The following is a 13,298-nucleotide window of genomic DNA, read 5'->3' on the forward strand; positions in this document are numbered from 1 at the left end:
AATCTCAGCACTTTTGGAGGCCAAGGTGGGCAGATCACGAGGTCAGGAGATCGAGACCATCCTGGCTAACATGGTGAAACCCCGTCTCTACTAAAAATACAAAAAATTAGCCGGGCGTGGTGGCGAGCACCTGTAGTCCCAGCTACTCGGGAGGCTGAGGCAGGAGAATGGTTTGAACCCGGGAGGTGGAGCTTGCAGTGAGCCAAGATCGCACCACTGCACTGTAACCTGGGTGACGGAGCAAGACTCCGTCTCAAAAAAAAAAAAAAAAAAAAAAAAAGATTTAAACAGAAACTACACAAAAAAGTGATAGCACTTCTTATTTTTTTGAGACAGGGTCTTGCTCTGTTGCCCAGGCTAGAGTGCAATGGCATGATCATGGCTCGCTGCAGCCTTGACCTCCCAGGCTCAAGCCAGTCTCCCACCTCAGCCTCCCAAGTAGCTGGGACTACAAGCACATACCACCACACCCAGCTAATTTTTTGTAGAGACAGGGTCTCACCATGTTGCCCGGGTTGGTCTCAAACTCCTGGGCTCGAGCAATCCTCCACCTCAGCTTCCCAAAGTTCTGGGATTATAGGTGTAAGCCAGCATGCCTGGCCCACTTTTTCAAAATGCATGGTTATATTAGTTTTCTATAGCTGCTATGGCAACCCCAGGCTCCACCAGCAGATGAGCAGACAAGCAGGTGAACAGAAGAGCAGAAGAGCAGCACTGCAGAGGAGGAGAGAATAGAAGGAGCGTCTGAACTTTGGGAGGAGTTTGGCTGGGGATGGTTGGAGAGGACATTGGCTGAGGGACAGCTGAACTCCAGGGGAAGATCATTTCCCACTCCATCCCCTTTCCAGCTCCACATCCATCCCACTGAGAGCCACCTCCACCACTCAATAAAACCCTTACATTCACCATCCTTCAAGCTTGTGTGTGACCTGATTCTGTGACCGGCACCTGACAAGAACCCGGGTACCAAGAGGGCACTGAGCTGCTTAACACTTAAGTCGTCTGCAGATGGCAGAGGTATAAGGACACTGTAGCATGCCCACTGGGGCTTTGGGGGTCACAGGCACCCGCCCCTAGAAGTTACCATGGGGCTGGAGCCCAAAAAGTGCTTGCCCTCGATCCTGCACCTGCCCATCTGCATAAGGGGTTTGAGTGCGAGGTAGCCGAACAGTCAAGCCGAACAGTCAAGCCACAGTGCTGTTGTGTGTCCTGTGAGGTTGGGAGTGTGGGGGTGGTCAAGGAATGTTTCCGTTTCCCTTGCATGGTCATGCTGCTGTCTCTGACTCTGATCTCCCCCACTCCCTCTTAGAAGGTCCCTGTGATTCCACTGGGGCCACTGTGACAATTCAGGATATCTTCCCCATTTCAAGATTCTTGACTTAGTCATACCTGCAAAGTCCCTTCTGCCATGTTAAGATAATACATTGATCGGTCCCAGGGATCAGGACTTGAGCATTTTTATTCTGTCTGCTGCAATGATCACGAGAGAACAGGCGGAAAACAGAGAAAGGCAGAAAAAGTTCCATACCCTCACCTTCCAAATACAGTCCCCCCTTAAGAGTCTATGGAGTTGGCCGGGCGCGGTGGCTCACGCCTGTAATCCCAGCACTTTGGGAGGCCGAGGCGGGCGGATCACAAGGTCAGGAGATCGAGACCACGGTGAAACCCTGTCTCTACTAAAAATACAAAAAATTAGCCGGGCGCGGTGGCGGGCACCTGTAGTCCCAGCTACTCAGGAGGCTGAGGCAGGAGAATGGCGTAAACCCAGGAGGCGGAGCTTGCAGTGAGCCGAGATCGTGCCACTGCACTCCAGCCTGGGCGACAGAGCGAGACTCCGTCTCAAAAAAAAAAAAAAAAAAAAAAAGAGTCTATGGAGTCTTTAACATCTAATTTCATACTTCATAAAATGTCTGCACTCTGCTTTTGTTCACTGAACATTACCTTATCAGCATTTTCATGCTCGTACATATATTCTTTAACATGTCATTTTCAATGGCTGTGTAATATTCTGTTGGGTGGATACAGCATGGTTAATTTAACCATTCCTTTCTAGTTGGATACTCTGGTAATTTTATTTTTCAAAAACTAGGCCTGGCATGGTGGCTCATGCCTGTAATCCCAGAACTCTGGGAGGCCGAGGCGGGTGGATCTCTTGAGCTCAGGAGTTTGAGGCCAGCCTGGCTAACATGGTAAAGCCCTGTCTCCACTAAAAATACAAAAATTAGCCAGGTTTGGTGGTGCGTGCCTATAGTCCCAGCTACTTAGGAAGCTGAGGTAGGAGAATCGCTTAAACCCGGGAGGTGGAGGTTGCAGGGAGCTGAGATGGCACCACTGTACTCCAGCCTGGGTGACAGAGCAAGACTCTGTCCAAAAAAGAAATAAAAATAAAAAATAAAAATAAAGGCCGAGCACAGTGGCTCACACCTGTAATCCCAGCACTTTGGGAGGCTGAGGTGGGCAGATCACCTGAGGTCAGGAGTTCAAGACCAGCCTGGCCAACATGGCGAAACCCCGTTTCTACTAAAAATACAAATAGTAGCTGAGTGTGGTGGTGTGCGCCTGTAATCCCAGCTACTCAGGAGGCTGAGGCAGGAGAATCACTTGAAACTGGGAGGCAGAGACTGCAGTGAGCCGAGATCACACCGCTGCACTCCAGCCCGGGTGACAAGAGCAAGACTGCGTCTCAAAAATTAAATAATAAATAAAAATAAATAAATAAAAACTATGATAAATAATATCATGACGAACCTCGTTGTTTGTAAGCCTCTGACTTTCAGGTGAATTCCCAGGCATGGGATATTTTCAGGGTGTGGGCATTGTTCCTGTATTTGACACCTTCCATCAAATTGCTTTCCAAAATGGTGGTAGCAATTTACCTTCTGACAACTGAGTATCAGCATGAATGTCTGTTTGGCTGCACTCTCTCTAGCATTCAGTAGAACCTTAAAACATTTGTTGCTCATTTGATGGGCAGAGGAAGGAATCACTGAGCTGTTTTAATGCTATGCCTTTGGGCTTTATAAAAGGAACTAAATGAAACAGTTAATGTGAAAATTGCTTTAGCTTCTGCAGAAAAGTTTTGTTAATGACCCAGCAATTCAACTCACAGGAACTTATATGCAGGAAATCATCAGAGAGGTAGACAAAAATATATGCACAGAGATGTATCTCATAGAATCATTTATTATAGCCAAATCCGAAAACAACTTAAGTGTTAAAAATTAATGGAGTACGTGTGATATGGGGATGCTGCCTTACCTGCAGCCTGTTTTCATTTCACTCCTACCTTAATTTTTTATTTATTATTTTATTTTATTTTTTATTTTTAGAGACAGAGTCTTGCTCTGTTGCCCAGGCTGGAGTGCAGTGGCACAATCTCAGCTCATTGCAACCTCTGCCTCCCAGGTTCAAGCGATTCTCCTGTCTCAGCCTCCCAAGTAGCTGGGACTACAAGCGTGCACCACCACACCCGGCTAATTTGTGTATTTTTAGTAGAGATGGGGTTTCGCCATGTTGGCCAGACTGGTCTCGAACTCCTGACCTCAGATGATTTGCCCGACTCAGCCTCCCAAAGTGCTAGGATTACAGGTGTGCGCTTCTGTGCCCGGCCCTGCCTTATTTTATTTATTTATTTATTTATTTATTTATTTATTTATTTGAGACAGAGTCTCACTCTGTCGCCCAGGCTGGAGTGCAATGGCACAATCTCAGCTCACTGTAATTTCCACCTCCTGTGTTCAAGAGATCCTCCCACCTCAGCCTCCTAAGTAGCTGGGGCTACAGGGGCCTGCCACCATGCCCAACTATTTTTGTATTTTTTTGTACAGATGGAGTTTTGTTATGTTGCCCTGGCTGGTCTCAAACTCTTGGGCTCAAGCCCCTTGGGCTCAAGTTATTCACCCGCTTTGGCCTCCCAAAGTACTGGGATTACAGGTGTAAGCCACCACTTCTGGCCACTCCTGCCTTATTGACTAATAATTTTATTATTATTATTATTATTGAGACAGAGTCTCTGTCACCCAGGCTGGAGTGCAGCGGTGCAATCTTAGCTCACTGCAACCTCTGCTTCCTTGGTTCAAGTGATTCTCTTGCCTTAGTCTCCCATGTAGCTGGGATTACAGGTACCCACCACCATACCCAGCTAATTTTTGTATTTTTTGTAGAGACAGGGTTTCACCGTGTTGCCCAGGCTGGTCTCAAACTCCTGGGTTCAAGTGATCTGCCCATCTCGGCCTCCCAAAATGCTGGGATTACAGGCGCGAGCCACCACGCCTGGTCACTCCTGACTTATTGACTAATAATTTTATAATTTTAATTTTTTGAGCCAGAGTGACCTGTAATTTTAGCACTTGGGAAAGCTGGGGCGGGAGGATAGCTTGAGCCCAGGAGTTTGAAACCAGCCTGGGAAACATAGGGAGACCCCCATCTCTGCAAAGAGTCAGAAAAATTAGCCAGGCGTGGTGATACATGTCTGCTCAGGTGGCTGAGGTGGAGGACCTCTTATACCCGGGAGGTCGAGGCTGCAATGAGCCGTGATCACATCACTGCACTCCAGCCTGGGCAACAGAGTGAGATCCTGTCTCAAAAAAAAAAAAAAAAAAAAGTCACGGGGAGTGGCAGGCTCTTCCACCTGGTACTTTCCTTCTACTTCATCTACTTCATGCTGCATTTTGGCTGACAGTAGCCTTTGGGAAGGGAGAGGAAATCAATATATATTCCCCCCACAGGACTGGCAAAACCTAAGTTAATTGGTGTATTAAGCATTGATGAGATGGACCGGGCTGGTGGCTCACTCCCGTAATCCCAGCACTTTGGGAGGCTGAGGTGGGCGCTTGTAATCCCAGCTACTTGGGAGGTTGAGGCAGAAGAATCGCTTGAATCTGGGAGGCGGAGGTTGTGGTGAGCCGAGATCGCACCTCTGCACTCCAGCCTGGGCAAAAGAGAGAAAAAGAGAGAGGTTCAGCTTCAAAAACAAAAACAAAAACAAAAACAAAAACAAAAACAAAACATTGATGAGAATGTAGGGAAGCAGGTCCCCTGTCCCATTACCAGCAGAAAGAAAATCAGGCTGGGTGCGGTGGCTCACGCCTGTAATCCCAGAACTTTGGGAGGCTGAGGCGGGCAGATCACCTGAGGTCAGGAGTTCAAGACCAGCCTGGTCAACATGGTGAAACCCCATCTCTCCTAAAAATACCAAATTAGCTGGGTGTGGTGGTGGGCGCCTGTATTCCCAGCTACTCTGGGAGGCTGAAGCACAGAAAGCACTTGAACCTGGGAGGCGGAGGGTGCAGTGAGTCAAGATTGCACCATTGCACTCTAGCCTGGGGGACAGAGTGAGACCCTGTCACAAACACACACACAAAAAGTGAAAATCAGTGTCTACCGATGGCCCCACACCCTTGCCATGGCCTCGCCGCGTGCGGAGGGTGCCTCCTTGCCCTTTAACTCTGCACAGTTGACTTGACTTGCTTTGGCCAATGGCATGTGGGTGCACGCACCAGCGTCTGAGTCTAGGCCTTCAGAAGCTTTGCATCTGCCTCTCGTCCGCTTGTGCCCCCACCATCACCATGAGAAACTCTCCCTGGCAGCCGACCTTCCCTCAGCCCGGGCCCTGGAATGAGACGATTGGAGTCAGCCAGACCTGCAGCTTCAAGCAGAGCAGCCCTCAAAAAGTCTGGCTAGGCTGGGCACAGTGGCTCACACCTCTAATCCCAGCACTTTGGGAGGCTGAGGCATGTGGATCACTTGAGGTCAGGAGTTCAAAACCAGCCTAGCCAACATATAGTGAAACCCTGTCTCTACTAAAAATACAAAAATTAGCCAGGCATGGTGGTGCATGCCTGTAGTCCCTGCTACTTGGGAAGCTGAGGCAGGAGAATCACCTGAACCCAGGAGGCAGAGGCTGCAGTGGGCCGAGGTTGTGCCATTGCACTCCAGCCTGGGCGACAGAGAGAGACTCTGCCTCAAAACAAAACAAAACAAAACAAAAAACAAATAAACAAAAGAAACAGAAAAGCCTGGCTAGGTCAAGAACACATGAAGTTGCTGAGTTTTTGTTATTTATTATGTAGAAATACTTGACAGTTCCAGGAATTGTTTATTAAAATTAAAATGAATACATTCATATAACTTGATAATTCTAACTCTCCTTATTAGACATGTCTCCAAGGAAACTCGTGTAAAGATGTTCATAGCAACATTGTTTATGAGAGCAAAGAAACCAAGAATAACCCAAATGTCCAGCAATAGGAGAGCGGACAAAGAAACGCCGAGTTCTACAGAATACTACTGCAGCTTTTAAAAGGAAGAGGACAAGCTCTTTAAATAAATCTGGATAGATTTCCAAGACATATTGTTGAGTTAAAAAAGCAAGCTGCAGAACAATATGTACAGTAGGATCCCATTTATGTTAAAAGATACTCATATGCTTGCTCAAAACAATACTACTCATTTACTATACAATACTATGCATATACTATATTACCACACAGGCACACACACACATGCACACACATACATGCACACACACACATGCAGCATGCACTCACTTTTAGACAACGATCCAGAAGGATCAGCCATAAACCAATAATAATGGTTACTTCTAGGGAAGAGATCTAGATGAGAGAGAGGTGACCAAAGAGAATTTTAGCTTTGTCTGTAACACTTTTTTTTAAGAAGCAAGGAAAGTCTTTGCATATATTATTTGCACAATTTAAAAGTAATCTTCTTTTTTTCTTTGCTTTTCTTTTTCTTTTTCTTTTTTTTTTTTTTTTTGAGATAGGGTCTTGCTCTGTCACCCAGACTGGAGTGCTGTGGCAAGATCATGGCTCACTGCAGCTTCAAACTCCTGGGCTCAAGTAATCCTCTTACCTCAGACTCCCCAGTAGCTGGGACTACAGATGCGCGCCACCACGCCCAGCTAATTTTTGCTTTTTTTCTTTTTTATGTAGAGATGGGGTCTTGCCATGTTGTCCAGTTCAGTCTTGAACTCCTGGGCTCAAGTGATCCTCCCACCTCAGCCTCCCAAAGTGCTGGGATTACAGGTGTGAGCCTCTGCGCCCAGCATAAAAATGATTTTATGAAAGGAAGAAACATGTATGAATGTATACATCCATGCATACTATGAACATAAACATAGGGCCTTATTTTAAATGTCCTTCATGGCAGACAGGCCTGAATTCAAATCCTGCTACTGCCACCAGCTAACTGTGTCACTTGACAAGTCCATTCTTTCATTTGGAACCTCTATTTCCTCATATGTATAATGGGGATACTCATTTATATTTAATAGGGTTGTCATCAAAGTAAATTATAATGTTTGTAAAGTTCCAAGAGCAGGCTGGGCATGGTGGCTCACGCCTGTAATCCCAGCACTTTGGGAAGCTGAGGTGAGTGAATCACCTGAGGTCAGGTGTTCGAGACCAGCCTGGGCAACATGGCGAAACCCCGTCTCTACCAAAAATACAAAAATTAGCTGGGTATGGTGGTGGGCACCTGCAATATCAGCTACTCGGGAGACTGAGGCAGGAGAATTACTTGAACCCCAGAGGCGGAGGTTGCAGTGAGCTGAGATCATGCCACTGCACTCCAGTCTGGGTGATAGAGTGAGATTCTGTCTCAAAAAAAAAAAAAAAAAAGTTCCAAGAGCAGTGTCTGACAAGTAGTGTATGTTCAATTAAATACGAATTCCCTTCCTTTCCCTTCCACTTCTCAATCCCTGCTAACTCTAACCTTGCTCCTAAGCCATGAGTCATGCTGTGGTGACTATTTCGTAGGTGCCTCCTTAGCACATACATTCCCTAGGGTAGGCGGAATAATTGCTCCCCAAAGATGTCCTCATCCCCAGAGCCCGTGAATATGTTTGATTACATAGCAAAGAGGAAGTAAGGCAGCTGGCGGAATTAAGGTTGCTAATCAGCTGACGTTAAGATAGGGAAAGTAGGACGGGCCCGGTGGCTCACTTCTGTGATCCCAGCACTGTGGGAGGCGGAGGCAGGCAGATCATGAGGTCAGGAGATCAAGACCATCCTGGCTAACATGGTGAAACCCCGTCTCCACTAAAAACACAAAAAATTAGCCAGACATGGTGGTACACGCCTGTACTCCCAGCTACTTGGGAGGCTGAGGCAGGAGAATCGCTTGAACCTGGGAGGCGGAGGTTGCAGTGAGCTGAGATCGTGCCACTATACTCCAGCCTGAGCGACAGAGCAAGATTCCATCAAAAACAAACAAACAAACAAACAAAGATAAGGAAAGTATCCTGGAGTACACAGGCACAGGCATGCCCTTTGCAGTCAGAATCCTTCCAAGTGGAAGAGGGAGACCAGAAGGGAAGAATCAGAAAAACATGTGGGACCCTGGAAGCAGGGTTAGAAAAATGCTACACTGCTGACTTTGAAAATGGAAGGTGCTATCGGCCACGACAGCCTTTAGAAACTGGAAAGGCTGAAATTGAACAGATTTGCCCCTAAAGCCTCCAGAAAAAATGCAGCCCTGCTGCCATCTTGATTTTAGCCCAATGAGACCCACGTTGGACTTCTGAACTACAGAACTGTAAGATAATGAATTTGCACCAGATGGCCGGGCTCGGTGGCTCATGCCTGTAATCCCAGCACTTTGGGAGGCTGAGGTGGGCAGATCACCTGAGGTCAGGAGTTCGAGACCAACCTGGCCAACATGGTGAAACCCTGTCGCTATTAAAATACAAAATTTAGCCAGGCGTGGTGGTGGGTGCCTGTAATTCCAGCTACTTTGGAGGTTGAGGCAGAAGAATTGCTTGAACCCGGGAGGCAGAGGTTGCAGTGAGCCGAGATTGTGCCATTGCACTCCAGCCTAGGCAAGAAGAGCGAGACTCTGTCTCAAAAAAAAAAAAAAAAAAAAAATTGCATTGTTTTAAGTCACTAAGTTTGTGGTAATTTGCTATGGTGGCAACAAAAAACAATGCAACTTTGTGCGTGTGTGTGAGGCAGGGTCTCAACTCTGTCACCCAGGCTGGGGTGCTGTGGTGCCATCTCAGCTCACTTCAACCTCTGCCTCGCTGGCTCAAGCAATCCTCCCACCTCAGCCTCCCGAGTAACTAGGACCACAGACACACACACTAACATGCCCAGCTAATTTCTGCATTTTTTGTAGAGATTGGGTTTTGCCATGTTGCCCAAGCTGGTCTCAAACTCCTGGGCTCAAATGATCCACCCACCTCAGCCTCCCAAAATGCTGGGATTACAGGGGTGAGTCACCGCGCCCCGCCCAATGCAACCTTTGATTCCTACAAAGGCATCTCTATTTTTGGTTGCAGAACCACTCTTCTCTCCAAATAACCCATGTGTGCTTCCTGGAGATATCTCTTTGGATACACTGGGTCCTCTCAGATTCAGAGGACCCAGACTTGGTTAATCAGAGAATTTACAATCTCTGGCCATATCGACTGGTTCAAAGATGGTCACGTGAGCAAAACTGGGCCAAAGCACAGAATTAAGCCAAAGTTGCTAAGGGGGTTGGATGTGAGCCTGACGATACTGATGGTCATATTTCCAGCATGAGGGAACAGCCTATGTGAAGACGACTCAGAGGGAATGAGGACTCAGAGATGCAGAGGCACATTCCCCACGACATCGTTTGAGTGCCTGGATCTAGTCCTGCCTGAAGTTCTAGGCTAGCCATGACTTTTCAGCTACATGAGGCAATACATTCAATGAATCTCCCACAATTTTTTTTTTTTTTTTGAGACAGACTCTCACTCTATCACCCAGGTTGGAATGCAGTGGCACGATTTGAGCTCACTGTAACCTCTGCCTCCTAGGTTCAAGCGAGTCTCCTGCCTCAGCCTCCCGAGTAACTGGGACTGCAGGCACACACCACCACTCCTGGCTAATTTTTTTTTTTTGTATTTTTAGTAGAGACGGGGGCCAGGCTGGTCTCGAACTCCTGACCTCCAGCGATCTGCCCACGTCAGCCTCCCAAAGTGCTGGGATTACAGGTGTGAGTCACCATGCCTGGCCATGAACCCCCTTTTTAAAATTCAGCCAATTTGAATTGGGGTCTGTCCTTTGCAAGTGGACTAACCCTTTGAGAATCTGATGACAGCTATACATTTTTTTTCCCTTGAGAAAAACGCATGCGGACAAACCTTTATATACAATTTCAGGGAAACTTCTGACCCCTGCAGTCAGGCCCCAGGTTATGAAGTCCTGCTGTGTTCCAAGCTGTATCACCAGCAAGGCATCAAAAAAGAGAGAAGAGACAGGGTATCTTCAGGGAGCCCGGGATGCCCAGTCCCTCCCTCCAATCCTGAAGAGGAGTTTTGATGTAGGTCATAAACCACTGGATCAAGGAATGAAAGGTGGGAGTTCTCTGTGGGAGGCATAAAAAGGCTCTTTGCGATCACTTCACTCAGCCTCTTTGAGAGAATCTCTCAGCCCTACTTTTGGAATCTACTGAGCAGGGGGCATAAGATGGGGGACAGCCTCTCTTGGATCTCCTTTCTGGATTATGTTTCTCTCTTTCCCCTCTTTCCACACTTGGAAGAACCCAAGATCAGAGTGACACAGTGAGTGCCCAAGATACACAGCAAAGATATGAAGCGGGTTTTGAATTCTGGCCTCGTTAGCTCTTTTACACATAGAAGGTCTTTCTTTTTCTTTCTTTTCTTTTCTTTCTTTTTTTTTTTTTTTTTGAAGTTAAGAGTGGAGGTTTAATAGGTGAAAGAAAGAGAAAAGCTCTCTCTCTTGCAGAAAGGGAGGGGCTCCCAAATGGGTCTTCCGGTTCCGTGGTGAAATGAACGGGGTTTTATAGGCGAGCCTGGGGAGGTGGTGTTTGATTTACATAGAGGATGAGAGATTGGTGGGACCAGGTGTACCATTTGCATAGCGTGCGAAGGAGCTGGCTGCTCCCACCCTCATCTTTTATCATGCAGATGGGTTCTCTACCTGGCCGGCACCATGTTGTCTGCTCTTTTGTTTGTTTGTTTGAGACAGAGTCTCCCTGTGTCGCCAGGCTGGAGTGCAGTGGCCCCATCTCGGCTCACTGCAACCTTCGCCTCCCAGGTTCGAGAGATTCCCGTGCCTCAGCCTCCCGAGTAGCTGGGATTACAGGTATGCACCACTACGCCCGGCTAATTTTTTGTATTTTAGTAGAGACGGCGTTTCACCATGTTGGCCAGGATGGTCTAGGTATCCTGACCTCATGATCCACCCGCCTCTGCCTCCCAAAGTGCTGGGACTACAGGCGTGAGCCACCGCGCCTGACCTGCCTGCTTCTTTACTGTACACGTGGTCGACAAAGAAAAGGAAAGATAGAGCCTCCATGTTGAACATGCCTGGTCCCCAGGTAGCTTTTTCCTATTGGCACAGCTGCCTGCATTCACCCGAACAAGCTTCTAGCTTGCTTTACATAGAGAGTCTTTCAATGGCTTCCCTTTCCTCTTAGAATACAAAAGCAGGCTCTCACTGTGGCCGCTGGGCCTTATAAAATTTGTCCCTTGTCTCTATGCCTTCTTTTGGAGTCCCTCTCGCTGTCATTCATTAGGCTCCTTCGAGCCATGTTGGTTTTCTGTCTGTTCCTCAAATGTGCCAAACATGCTCCTTTGTCCCTGCTCCTCCCTGTGCCTACAGCCAATGCCGGATAACCCAAGATGCAGACCACAACGTGCTCCAGAAACCCGCGAAGTGTGGGCTCGCCCAAATTCTTTCTTGAAAAACGTTTCATATTGTAAAGAAGTCATCATGGGAAAAAACAAAATGTAGATTCCCTTTTTGGCCTATCATACTCTCCTTGTCAGATTCTGGTATTAAAGTTAGGCCAGCTGGATTTTCTGGCTGGTTGTTCCTCCTCCTCCTCCTTCTTTCTTCTTTCCCTCCCTCCCTCCCTTCCTTCCTTCCTTCCTTCCTTCTTTCCTTCCTCCCTCCCTTCCCTCCTCCCTTCCTTCCTGCCCTCCTTCCCTCTTCCCTCCTCTCTTCCTTCCTTCCTTCCCTTCCTCCCTCCCTCCATTCCTTCCTTCCTTCCTTCCTGCCCTCCTGCCCTCCCGCCCTCCCTTCCTTCCTTCCTTCCTTCTTTTTTCTTCATTTCTTTTTTTTTTTTTTTTTTTTTGAGACGGAGTCTCGCTCTGTCACCCAGGCTGGAGTGCAGTGGCCGGATCTCGGCTCACTGCAAGCTCCGCCTCCCGGGTTTACGCCATTCTCCTGCCTCAGCCTCCCGAGTAGCTGGGACTACAGGCGCCGCCACCTCGCCCGGCTAGTTTTTTGTATTTTTTAGTAGAGACAGGGTTTCACCGTGTTCGCCAGGATGGTCTCGATCTCCTGACCTCGTGATCCGCCCGTCTCGGCCTCCCAAAGTGCTGGGATTACAGGCTTGAGCCACCGCGCCCGGCCTCTTCATTTCTTCAAGACAGAGTCTCTCTGTCGCCCAGGCTGGAGTGCAGTGGCGTAATCTCGGCACACTGCAACCTCTGCCGCCTGCAATCAAGCGATTCTTTTGCCTCATCCAGCATAGCTGGGATCACAGGCATGTGCTACTGTGCCTGGCTAATTTTTGTATTTTGAGTAGAGATGGGATTTCATCATGTTGGTCAGGCTGGTCTCGAACTCCTGACCTTGTGATCTGCCTGCCGTGGCCTCCCAAAGTGCTGGGATTACAGGTGTGAGCCACCACGCCCAGGTGGTTAGTGATTAGTGATCTTTGATGTTGCTATTGTAATTGTTTTGGGATGCCATGAACCACATCCATATCAGATGGTGAACTTAATCTGTAAATGTTGTGTGTGTTGTGACTTTTATACCAACTGGCTTTTCCCTTGTCTTTCTCCCTCTCCTTGGGCCTCCTCATTTCCTGAGACACAACAGTATTAAAATTAGGCCAACTGATAACTCTACAGTGGCCTCTAAGCATTTAAGTGAAAGGAAGAGTCACATGTCTTTTACTTTATATCAAAAGCTAAAAATGATTAAGTTCAGCGAGGAAGGCAAGTTAGAAGCTGAGACAGGCCAAAGGCAAGGCCTCTTGCCTTTAGCCAAGGTGGAAATGCGAAGGAAAAGTTCTTGAAGGAAATGAAATGCGTTACTCCAGTGAATGGATGAATCATAAGAAAGCCAAACAGCCTTATTGCTGATATGAAGAAAGTTTTCGTGGTCTGGATAGAAGATCAAAACCAGCCACGGTTTTTCCCTAAGCCAAAGCCTAATCCAGAGCAAGGCCTTAACTCTCTTCAATTCTACGAAGGCTAAGAGAGGTAAGGAAGCTGCAGAAGAAAAGTTGGAAGCTAGCAAAGGTTGGTTCATGAGGTTTAAGGAAAGAAGCCATCTCTA

The sequence above is a fragment of the Macaca fascicularis genome, chromosome 19 (assembly GCF_037993035.2).
Source record: "Macaca fascicularis isolate 582-1 chromosome 19, T2T-MFA8v1.1".
In the NCBI taxonomy this organism is placed as follows: Eukaryota; Metazoa; Chordata; class Mammalia; order Primates; family Cercopithecidae; genus Macaca; species Macaca fascicularis.